Here is a 12,697-nt window from a genome sequence, read left to right on the forward strand (position 1 = left end):
ATTTATTGAAAGGATACACTTTGGGCAGTGTGAGAGCCCGGCCAGGGCTACACCCAAGTCGAATCTAAGATGGATCCCTGTCACGAGTCTTTACACTTTTATAAGTTTTGGTTCATCTACATATTGGGGTCAATTGTCTAACCACAGCCCCAGGCCATGAAGTCTCAACCCCCTGGCTTGCCCCCTTCCCTTCACTGTTGTTTATGCTTTTTGGGTAATGGGTGTCCTTGATTCTCTAGGTGAGAAGGGATTGCTTTATCTAGCTACCCTATGAAGAGAACTTACTAATACCTAATATGAAGTTTCAGTTATACACCCAGTAGCAGAGAATCTTAAAAATATAAAAGCTAAAACCCAAGGCATCATTTTGGCTACCATTTTCTCTTCTTCAGGCATAACCCCTGTTCCTAATTGTACCTGCAACTCTCCCCAATAAATTGTAACCTGCTCCAGGAACTATTAAGACATATCCTATCCCTTTTATATTTTCCCCTTCTATTACAATGTTTTTGATTACAGGAACTTTAAACCTTTCTCTTTTAGCTCCCGTTACATTTACAGTGTCATTGCTTACATTGCACCCCTTCAGAATAGTAACTACACAAGTTGTCTCTGCTCCAGTATTAACCATAAACTTTAATGCCTCCCCCTGGGGGCCTACTTTGAAGGTTATCAAGGGGTCTAAATGGTATTTATCCCCCAGGAAATAGAGCCCCTGAAACCCCTAATATGCTAATTCTTCTGAGTGTACCTCTTTGAATACTTTCAGGTCCTTGTTCCAGCGAGGGCAATGCTGCCTTGGGGTGCTGCCTCTTTTACCCCTTTGATTATCAGATTACGATAATCATTCATATTTCCTCTTCCTGCTGCATCACTGTGATTCTAATTAGGAGATGCTATTGGAATTTTCTCGTCCCCTGGTGGGACTGTTGATTTTCTCTTTCCCAAATTCTCATTCTGGCAGCCCTAATCATCTGCCTCTTTTCTTGGGAAAATATAATGCCTATTACTGACTGCATTTCTTCCCAAGTAAAAATGTTTGAGCCTAAAAATGGGTCTAATTCTTCTACTAAACCTATGGGATCTTCTAATAGCCCTTTAATTTCCTTTATAAAATTTCTGACTTCTGAAGAGGTCAAAGGAGCATTTAGAAATCCTTTCCCCCCTTCAGCCTCTCCCATAGGAACTTCCCTTAACGGAAATAAGCCAACTTCTTTATCTCTTTGCAAATTAGACCAGTCTTTCTGTTCCTCAATCAGCATGACCTCAGGAAAGACCTTTTTCCCTTGCTGTGGGATGATGGCAGGGGAAGACTTCTCTAGTGATCCTTGAGTTTTTACTGAACTTCTCTGACTGTTTTGGTATGGTCCCCCACCGGTGGGAGAGGAAGCCGGCAAAGCAGTGGGAGCCAGTCAAGCAGCAGGGGCCGCTGGAGCAGCGGGAGGGTATGGAGGGGGTAATGCCTCTAGCAGTTCCCACCTCTTTTCCTTCTTTTCTTCTGCTCACTCTGTCTCTGAGGCTTCTGATACCTTAAAAACATTTATCCCCCTGGGGCCAAATTTCTCCTGTCCAGTAAGAGGCATATTCACTTTCCTCAGGACTGAGAGGTTCTTTTGCATTTACAAATATGTTTAAAGCTTGACAAATCCAACCCTCAAAGGACCTGTACCTAGGCCAATAGACATGATTGAATCTTATTTCCTTTTTTGTCCACTCTATCATGCAATACCGAATCATTTTGACTTTATCTTTTCCTTTTGTACCTGGATTACTATCCCAGATAGCTAACTTAATTGCTAGGGGACTGTCCTGGGGTATATCTGCCGGTGCCTTCTTGCTCCCCTTCTTCCTTGGATTTGACTTATTTGTTCCTTGTCCCATCTTCCCAGGACCTGACCTGCTCATCCCTGATCCCTATTCCTTTGCTCTAATTCACTCCTTGGACACCATGCACTCCTCACAGTTGTTTCCCACACTAAGCACAGAAAATCTTTCCAGCAACACAATTCACCTCCCTCTAGACAACAAGGCTGAACTCCAGACCAACAATTGACATAACCCACACTCATTCACTCACAGTCATTCACTCTGCCCCTGTCCGGCTGCTCCCATTGCTGGGCCACAGAATGCAGCCCGAGCCCTGCACCCACCCCACACTTGCCCTGTGTCCACGACACGTCTCACTCCCACTCACTTCACTATAATAACAGAACGACAACACAACAATAAGGTACCTTTACTTTCAAATCACTTGTTAACCTTCACTCACGGGTATTACTTATCAAATCAAAAATGCTCTAATTTGGGGCATATATGATCAAAATCTCAAATTTTATTGGTCAACCCCAGATGATCTTGGATATAGGACCCTTAGGATGTTTTCTTAACCTTCAAATCCTTACTTCCCATCTGTAGGAATTTTCCTAGCCTTCAATTCCACACATCCCATCTGGAGGAATTTTCTCAGCCTTCATGGACCCCAACCCACAATCTGACAATATTTTTGAAACTGGGGACCCTTACTCCCATCCCCTATTTCCTAGTGGACTGCCTAGGACATTTCTCCCTCTGCTGTCTCTATATTAGTGGTCCAACCCCTCCCTGGGACCCAGTCCTAGATACCCCAGGGGGTCACTCAGTCTTTGCCTTTCACTTTGTCTCTTTGTCAGCTGGTATCCTTGTGGAGATACAGAACTGTGGCTAGAAAGGCTCTGCACTTGCTTTGCAGATACTGACTGTCTAGTCTGTGTCTCACACACACACCAGTCAATCCCCTGTACACTGCCCCCGCATGTTGGATCGCAGAAGCCTGGGGTTTTTGAGCTTTCTGTGCTTTCTGGCATTGATGCCCTGGAGAACACTGCTATTGACCTGAGGCATTGGAGAAGGCTTCTAAATTTGAGTGATGAAGTTAAAATCATGGGTGTGTAGTTAAATAGAAGTGTGTGCTTCCACATAGTAAAGGGTTTTAAATTTGAGGATTTTATAGTATAGTAATAGGTATGGGACAAGATGGAGGATTTTGGGTGGTGTCTCTTTCGATGTTCATCTTCCTTCTTATTCATGGGTTTCAGGTAGTAGTTTCTGGTTGGTCAGTCAGTGTCACACTGAGGGTCATGGGAATCTATACATTGGGTTAAAAGTATAAATAATATAGGTATTAATTCTCTATTGAACATTTTCCTCTCTTCTAGCAGGTAGCTAGAAGTACTGTTGAACACTGTACTTTTTGATAAGATTTAATAAACAACCAAGCCTGAACATGAGAAAAATCTGTTTCCTTTGTGTATTTTTTAATTCTGAGTGAAGGCAGAAGAGACTGAGATAAACCACTAATTAAGTGGTGCAAACTCCCACCACTGTTACGCCTGCACAGTACTTGCAGTCCCATTTCCTGTCAGGGTCTTTGTGCACAAGAATTGTGGGCCAGTTATCACAGTTTCTTAGGGAGCCTTTTTCCTTCCCCCTTTCTTTTGCTTTATGAGTCTCATCTTGACCACGGGGTGTCAGCCTGCAATTGCCAATGATGCCAGAAGAAGCCGATCAAGCCACTGAAATCGGGAGAGCGTGTCACGCGCTTGAAATCTCCTATGGCCACGGAGATGAAGCATCCATCCCAGACGACTCCCCAATTGTGAGAAACGAAGCCCACTTCTCAGTTAAAATTTAAAGAAAATTTAATAAGGGACAATAGGGGACAAAGTCTATAAAGCAAAAGGAACAACGTTGGGTGCTTAGCTGCAGCCAGAGGCACACCAGTCAAGACAGCAACACTCCTTATATATCCTGGGTATTGTATCAGCCAAATACATATTCATAAACAGTCATACATATTCAAACATTTTAACATCCTTCCTCCTCTGTCCCGCCTTTTTGGAGCATGTGCAGTTGTCCTGGTCATGGTCATATTTTACTTTTCGATACATTCAACAAGTTTTGATTCCTTCATTGGTTAAATGTTAACATTACGAGTCTTCACCAACATTGGTATCACAGCACAACTGTCACAGTATAAGCTGGCTTGTACTGGGCAGTTAATCTGACTACTGATTGGATAATTAGCCTGTCTGAAAAAGCCAGCCCCCAAAGAACAGAGATAGGACAGGATTAGAGACAGACAAGGATTTAACCCAATGAGTTCCAGCCGTGACTGCAGAGAGCTATTGGTCAGAGGACTGGGCAGCCTGACCTGGGAACCAATCACAGACGCTTGCCCGGGAACATTGAAAGGGGTATATAAAACGAGGTCAGAACTGAATAAAGGCTTTTGTCACATGGATCACAGAGTGTGGGGTTTTCTGTCTCAGATCCCACGGCGCACGAACTCAACATCTGGTGAGTCCCGACGTGATCTGGCATAGCCATACCGCCGCGAGCAGGGGAGACAGCCCGTCCTTGAGACGGGAGACACTGGCCGAGAGCCAGGTTCTGCCCATAGAGGCAGGGGGAACATTGGCCAGAGTCAGGAATACGTCCAAGAGACGAGAAAGACGCCCAAAAAGAGAGGCGACAGGAGCTGACCAGCCAAGTGCGTCCTAGAGACGGAGGTAAACTTCAGCCGAAAGGCTACAAGAAAACAATGGGGAACTTCTTTTCTACAAACACGCATCCAGTTATGGAGGTATGGACAGAGTTTTTGGAGGAGTGGGAAATTGAATATGAAAAAGAATTGCTTTTTGATTTAATACTATGGACAAAAGAAAAGGGGGTGGAACCGACTGAAGAAACTGCATTAAATATAGAACTTTGGGTAAAAGTGGAGAAGAAATACTAAATGCTGCCTTAAAAAATGATAAAAATGCAATTAGAGTTTTAAAGCCTTGGAAAACTATCTTAAAGCTGTTAAAAGAGATAAAAGCTGAATTATCCAGTGAAAACATGGAAGAAAAAGTACTTACTCCATGCAGAGAGACTTTGCTGGCCAATAACCCCTCAGTTGCCAGCCCAGAGACTCTAAAAACACCCAAAACTGCCGAGGGAGACATCGGAGAACTATCCCAAAATGGCGGTGGCCGCATGGCCGAGAGAGAGGTCCAAGAAAAATAGCAAATTGGCAGCAGCCGCGTGGCTGGGGGAGGGAGAAAGGAAACACAGCCTCCGTCGTGGGATGTACTCTCGTCCCAAGCTCCGCCCTGGTGGGTTGCGCCTCCCGTTCCGACCACACCTTGGTGGGCGGCACCTCCTGCTTCGGCCCAGCCTCCGGCGGGCAGGGCCCCAGCCTCCAGAGGGCGTGGCGCCGCCCCGAGTCGCCATGGAAACCCCCACCGACGCTCGAGCCGGAACGTGCCGCGATGACGTCACCCCAGGAGCGACACAAGAAAAACCCGGAAGTGCATCAGAACCGGAAAATACCAGCACCGAAGCCCTGAAAACGACTCCAGAATCGAGAATCAGCCCCAATCCTGCTGGAGATACAGCACCCACAGTTTCTCCACACCAGGAGCCGAGCACTGAACAGCTCCAAGAGGTCTCTGCACCAAGAAACAGCCGACACATCCAGGAGAAGAACACAAGATACAACTCAACAGCCGACCTTCGAACAACAGGTCCAGCCCCATCAATGTTTAAATCAGATATCGTCTCCTCCAAGGACCCAGTAATCTTCTGGTCAGAGGTAAAACAAAAGGCGATAGAATGTGGGGATATAGAAACTGCTGTATTAATTTCTGTGCCAGTAAAATCAGGCAGCCAGCAATGGGGAGATGGGACAGTTGAGGCTTTCCCGGTTAGTAATGGAATAACACCTAATCAACATGTAACTTTCAATTGGCAAATCATTTTAGAGCTACACCAGTTAGCTACTAAGCATGGGTTGGGATCCCCTGCTGTGATAAATATGCTTAAACTCATAACTGATAATGAGTTAACACCTTATGATATGAAGCAAATTGCAAAGTTACTCTGTACTCCACTACAGTATATGATATTTGAATCGACCTGGAGAATATATGCAGAGGAGCAAGAGTTGCAAAACTTGAGATTATCACAGCAAGATCCATGCTTTGGGGTGGGGGTTCCCCAGTTGTTAGGAGTACGCCCCCATGGAAGATCCTCAAACACAAGCATGCTTAAATTCTGTGATATTAAACCAAGCAAAGGAACTGGGGATGAAGGCCCTAAATAAAGTTACAAACATGTCTGAGCCAACCCCAGGATATAGAAACATAAAACAAAACCCAAGTGAACCATATACACAGTTCATAGAGCAATTGCAAAATACCATAGAAAAGGAAGTAGATAATAATGATGCAAAAAAATCTAGTATTGCTACAATTAGCACGAGATAATGCAAATGAGGACTGCAAAAACCTCATAAATGCAATACCCAAAGAAAATCCATCCTTGGAAGAAATAATTAATGCATGTGCTAAACTTAATACAACATCAACTAACATACAGAGATTAGCTGATTCTATTGCAGCAGCAGTGAAGCTGAGAACAGAAAGCCTCAATCAGAGACAAGAAAGCCACATGAAAGCAAGCTGTCCCAAGAGACCTGCCTTACAGAAGAAGGCTAGAAAACCAGGTAATCTCGAATCATCCTATAATAGAGGTGGGAAAACCAGAACAGTAAAAATGAAAATTAAAAAACTTACACCAACCAGGGTAATGCAACCAGCAATGATCACCTTCAGCAAAGCTCAACAGCTGCTTCATCCACTTTCAACTTGATTTTAGCAAAGCCTGGATATCTTGAAAGTTTTACTAAGTTGATATTTGCTTTGTTAACCTGTTTTCTTACAGTTGCTAAAAGAATATTTTTTCAAAGTTGCAAATATAGTCTACAAATTTTAGAGTGTGTATTAAAGTTCACAGTTGAATGTTTGCTAACTTTATTCATATACATTGCAATAGCATCATACTCAATCAGCTATCTTAAGAATTAAAATCTTGCTTACTTTAAGTTCTACAAAACAAATTTCTATGGATCAGTTTAGTAAAAAGTGTTTCATTAGCAAATCACAGTTGCAAAATTTCTAAAATATATACCTCTTGTCACTTCAGTTTACAATGTTTAAAAATTTATTAAAGGTTTGTTTTAAAATATAATAAACATTTTTGCCTAGTCTAAAGTCTCACCTCTGGCCATGTTGGGATTTTAACTAAGCAAAAGGAAATGTGTATCATCAAAGCCTTCTCAGTCTCTTTCAATTGTAGCCAAATTGAAATTTGACTGACAAGGAGAGAAGATTATAAAATCCAGGTATTTCTAATTTAAAAGTGTATGGTTTGCTTCTTGTTTTGAATTCTAAAAACAAAAAAGGGGGAGAAAGGATAGAAAATGCATATGTTCTTAATTAAAACAGTTTCAAGTTATCTATTGTTTTTTAAATAAAACAAAGAAAGGGGAGTAAGGAATAAAGGAGGTACATGTGTTTTTATTTGAAGTGGTTTTGGGTTGAATGGTTTCTTGTTTTTGAGGAGTATTGGTGACTTAGAACTAAGTGGTTCTTGTATAATGTTGAATTGTAACACTATAGTTATTAAGCATTAAGCCTGTAACATGTCAAGCTGAAAATCATGTTAACAGTTTTCTAAATAAAAACAACACAACTCCAATGATACATCAAGCACATCAATAATTGGGAATACTAAGCTTATAAAATTCAACAACAACATTTAAATTTCAAGGATTCATGGCAGTAAATATTGCAACTTTGCCTGCTTAACAGGCTGGCTGGGTTTTAACTTGTATCTTTTAGTAAAGTGCCTGAATGAGAATCCCAGTTCATCTATTAGACCTTAAGAGCTCATGTATCATTGGTGGAGAAAGTAAATGACAGAAATTGCACCTACCTCACAGAGTTATGGGACACTGAAATAACAGTTGTTTGTTTACTAAATGTTTTAATGTTTATAAATTGTTTTATCAAGTTGGAATTTTGCACAGTTCTAAAACTGAATGTTATATTAAGTTATATTTCAAAAGAAAAGTTTAAAAGTTTTATGGTTATAGAGTCAAGTTATATTTCTATGTTAAACAGTTAAATTGTTATATGTGAAACCAAAAGTGTTTAATTCACCTGACTGCCCCTGAACAAAAGCCCTGCAGCTTCTGGTATGTGGAACTCATCACTATCCTAAAAGCCAAATTTATTAAGCTAGGTAAAACCCCATTCCAATTAAATAGATGCTGTTAATGTAATTTTGCATGCAAAGGGCCCTTGCAGGTAAGATTACAGAGAACAAGCTGCACATTTGTGTTGCAAAATTTTTCTTCAAATTAATAAAAAAGAAACGGTGAATTGTCACAGTATAAGCTGGCTTGTACTGGGCAGTTAATCTGACTACTGATTGGATAATTAGCCTGTCTGAAAAAGCCAGCCCCCAAAGAACAGAGATAGGACAGGATTAGAGACAGACAAGGATTTAACCCAATGAGTTCCAGCCGTGACTGCAGAGAGCTATTGGTCAGAAGACTGGGCAGCCTGACCTGGGAACCAATCACAGACGCTTGCCCGGGAACATTGAAAGGGGTATATAAAACGAGGTCAGAACTGAATAAAGGCTTTTGTCACATGGATCACAGAGTGTGGGGTTTTCTGTCTCAGATCCCATGGCGCTCGAACTCAACACACAACATTCGCATTAAAATAACTCTAGCAAAACTTCTCTTACAAAAGTCAACGTTATAAAACATATAGTGTCCACTCTAATAATTGCGAAAGCCAACACTGTAATATATTTATCACACGAAGTTCGGACTGGTGGGACCCATCCTGCAGGCTCCCTGGGCCAGAGAGAAAAAAAAACAAAGAAATTGTCGAAAAGATGTGCCAGTGAAAAGCCTCCAGGCCGGGGAAGGGAAAAAGAAAACAACAACAAAAACAAACCCGGAGGCTTCTTGCCTAAGTAGGCAAAAATGTACCCAGCAAAAAGGCAACGAAGTAACAATCCATGTAGCCACGAAGCACGCTAGAGAGCAAGCTTGAACAGAGGCCCCACGAGAGCTCAAGGCTTCCCGCCCCAGCCCCCAAATCCATCTTAAATTTACAGCACTCATTTTTTCAGCATAAAGCAGACAGGGAATAAAGCATCATCATGAAATAACCCCAAGACAGGTGGGGCAGGTGAGGCAGGGGGGAGGGTGGAGTTGTATGTAATGGAGGATCTGGAATGTATGGAGTTTGCAGTTGAGGGCCTCTGGGTAAGAATTAAGGAACAAACAAATAAAGGAGTCTACTATAGACCTCCTTGCCAGGACGATGACACCAATCAATTATTCTTTAAGAAAGTTAGGGACACCTCCGAATCAACCACCCTTGTTCTTATGGGGGACTTGAACTTGGCAGATGTTAACTGGGCATACCACACAGCTGGCCCAAACAGGTCCAGAAGATTACTGAAACACCTGGATGACAACTTCATGGTACAGGCACTAAGGCAGCCGACTAGGAAAGGCAATCTTGATTTGTTGCTTGTTAGTGGAGAGGGTCTTGTGGGTGAGGTGGTGATTCGTGGCTGCTTTGGCCACAGCAGCCATGAAGCAACCAAGTTTAAAATCTCTGTTGACAGGAGGAAAAGTACCAGAAGAACTTCAAATCTGGACATGAGAAGAGCAGACTTCAGGCTGCTCAGAGAATTAGCAAGGTGTCCTGGGAAAATGTTTTTGAAGGTGCTGGAATCAATCAGTGCTGGTCACTTTTTAAGCACTACCTCCTTAGAGCAGAAGAGTAGGCAATTCCAAAATGCCCAAGTCAAGCGGGCAAGGAAGAAGGCCAGCTTGGCTGAGCAGGAATATTCCTCTGGAGTTAAGGCAAAAAAGGAAGATTTATGCCCAGTGGAAGCAAGGTCAGGTGACATAGGAAAAATACAGAGATGGTGTTCACGACTGTAGGGAAAAATTCTTATGGATAAAGCTCAATTAGAGTTGAAGTTGGGCAGAACTGTAGGAGACAATAAAAAGAATTTTTTAAAATAGATCAATAGCAAAAGACAGTCCAGAAATAGCACTGGTCTGTTACTTGATAAGGATAGTCATCTCACAAACAGGGACATAGACAAGGCAGAGATGTTTAATGCTTTCTTTACTTTAGTCTTCAACACTGATAACAGGCTTTGGCAGTCCCAGTGCCCTGAGCTGTAGGACCATGACTGTGAGAATTGTAAACTCCCAGTCGACCCTGAACTTGCTGTAGCAGGACTTGCCCTCTGCCACAAAGAGCTTATCGGTTCTATCAGCTGGTGCTCAGGGCATCTTTCCCTGAAAGGAGTTGATCGATAGTTAACCCATGTAAGCATGAGTTAACTATTGATATGGGAGACATATATGTATATGAAAATTCAGAATTTTAGAAGCATATAATGTGCTTAAGTAGGTGGAGGGGAAAACAGAAATATATATAGTTTATTTAGCAATTTTGTAAAAGTAGAGAATTTGCAACTGAACACAAAGGAATGTAACTTTTTAGGCAGAAACAACTTGTAATAGAACACATAGAAATTTTAGTTGCTAGGTAAAGGCCATAAAGATAATATGTATATTGTGAAAACTCAGTAAAGCAGGACCTAGGTATTATGAAAACCCGATAAAGCAGAACCTGTAGCTTCAGAAACCAGCAAGAACCACACCCCTGCTTTTGGCCAGGGCAAACTGACCTGGGAAATAGCCAAACTTTCCACTATGCCTGCCCAGAGACAGGGGTCAAACAGCAAACACCTGAGGAAGACGTCCTTACTTCATCCAAAGACCCCTGCCTGAGACCACTAGAAGACTAATTACAATATGAAGCGCAAGGAGGGTGGAGAGTGGGTGGAGAATGGGCATGCAGGGAGGTGTGGGTTTGTAGGATCTATGCATATTTAAACTTGAAACCTGTCTCAACCAGGTACACATGTATGGTGGAAAATCCCCCATGTGTCCCAGCTGGAAATAAAACATACCTGCTTTACAATTTTAATTGCAAAGTCCTTATTTCGCAACACCTTATTAAGAGCCAGCAAATGTTAATCACAAGCCTAAGAAGAAGGATGCACCTTAGCCTTGTCAAGATAAGAGAAACAGAATGCACCTTGCCAAGATAAGAGAAACAAAACCTATTGTCAGCAGAAAACACTGAACCAGCCAGAGAAGGACTGGGCATGCTTCAGAAAGAAAGGTGAAAAGGGCAGAGTGAAGAAGACTGCTGGCCTTCATCGGAACAACCCCCGAGGAAGACTGGGAACCTTCCTCAGTGCGACCACCAGTGTACACTGGGCTTGCGCATCACATATCCTAATGATAGTAATGATTTCAGAGAAGTAATTTGTATAACCACTCTTATCCCAAGGAATGTAATGAATATGCATGAAATGTAACCATAAATTGTGCTGTGTAAAAGTGCTGGGTGTACGTGTTAGGAGGAGTGATCCCCCACGTACCCGGTGCCAAAAAAAGCAAATACTCACCTCACATGAATTGGTGAGATAACCCAGGCCAGACATCTGTCCAGCAGTGAGTTATTTTTGGTGCCAGAGGTGGGATTCCCAGATGACAATAAACATCTCGCCTTGAGAACAAGATGTAGGAAGATAAGCTGCTGGAATTTCTGACTGATAGACACTTCACTTTACAAACTATAAAAGCTACACAAACTTTCACAAAATCAGAAATCTCCTGCACGCACCCCGGAAACATGTGGGGTTTCCCCCCGAAGTTTGGATGCAAACTCTGTATTTACTTTCCCAGGAACGAAATTAAAAGACTCTATGTGTAATCCATGTGGTTACATCGACTCCTAGTCTATACTATTTCTTCGCTAGCTGTAATATAGGTATCTTTTATTGTGCACTGTATTTATATCTACTAGTAGTTCTTTTTGTTTATCCCGTGTAGTAAGTCTGTTAAAAGTATTCTGTCTGTTAATCCTGTGTCTATGTTGGGGATTAGGATCTTTCCTTTTGTTTCTTTTTACTTAGGGAATTTTGTCCCATAAATTGCTAGGAAACACTAGGGACTGGGTACTTAAGGAAAACAAAAGAAGTGGCCAAGTTCAGGGGAGGAGAGCATCTGACTGCACTTCTCTTATCTGAGGGTTTGTCTCAGAGGGGCAGAGATATCCGAGAATTGGGCTGGTAAAAGACGGGGCTGGGGCAGCTGCTGGCTCTCTCAGCTTCAGAGGAGGACAGCCAGAGCTGCTGCTTGGGGGAGGGAATTTGTTGCCACCGCCGTAGCCCAGCCCGGTCCTGCTTCTTCTGCCGTGGGTGAGCCACTGAGCTGAGACCTTATTAACACCTTTCTCACTAAAAGAGGGACTTTTCACCATCTGCTTGGGTGCCCGGGATCCTGAGCTGGCCTCTCCCTTCCCTCGCCGGAACCGGGCTGCCACTGCCCCGCCCCTGCTGCTTCTTTGCCACAGGTCCGAGCTTTTGCTACACTGTAGTCCAGCACCCCCTGACTGCTGAGGCATCCTGCAATTCCACCTACAGCCGAGGAGCTTCTGGCACCACTGCTGCTCTGCCAGGCTTTTGTTCCTCACAGTGTCTTTCAGTTTTCCACTTTTCCTTGGAGTCACTTTTTTTTTCCCCTCAGAGCCACGTCCTGGCTGTGTTTACCACTTTCAGAGCTGCACCACAGAGGAAGGAGAAAGAATAAGCAGTGGCGGGACTGGGTGTCCAGCAGTAACACAGCTAGCACCTTCCCCACAGAAGGAAAAGGTGCCACCTCCAGGGGTGCTCACACCTTTTCTTCCCCCTGAAGCCACGCCCCCCCAGGAAT

General features: G+C 43.0%; 1 long non-coding RNA gene across 1 annotated transcript; it reads left to right on the forward strand.

The window, feature by feature from the left end:
* Window positions 1–5,241: 5,241 nt before the first annotated feature.
* On the forward strand, window positions 5,242–8,524 carry LOC148220185 (uncharacterized). Its single transcript, XR_015799034.1, has 2 exons — window positions 5,242–5,614; window positions 6,407–8,524. It is a non-coding gene; the product is annotated as an uncharacterized LOC148220185 (long non-coding RNA).
* Window positions 8,525–12,697: the final 4,173 nt, after the last annotated feature.

Source organism: Sturnus vulgaris, chromosome W (genome assembly GCF_052056855.1).
Source record: "Sturnus vulgaris isolate bStuVul1 chromosome W, bStuVul1.hap1, whole genome shotgun sequence".
NCBI classification, from domain to species: domain Eukaryota; kingdom Metazoa; phylum Chordata; class Aves; order Passeriformes; family Sturnidae; genus Sturnus; species Sturnus vulgaris.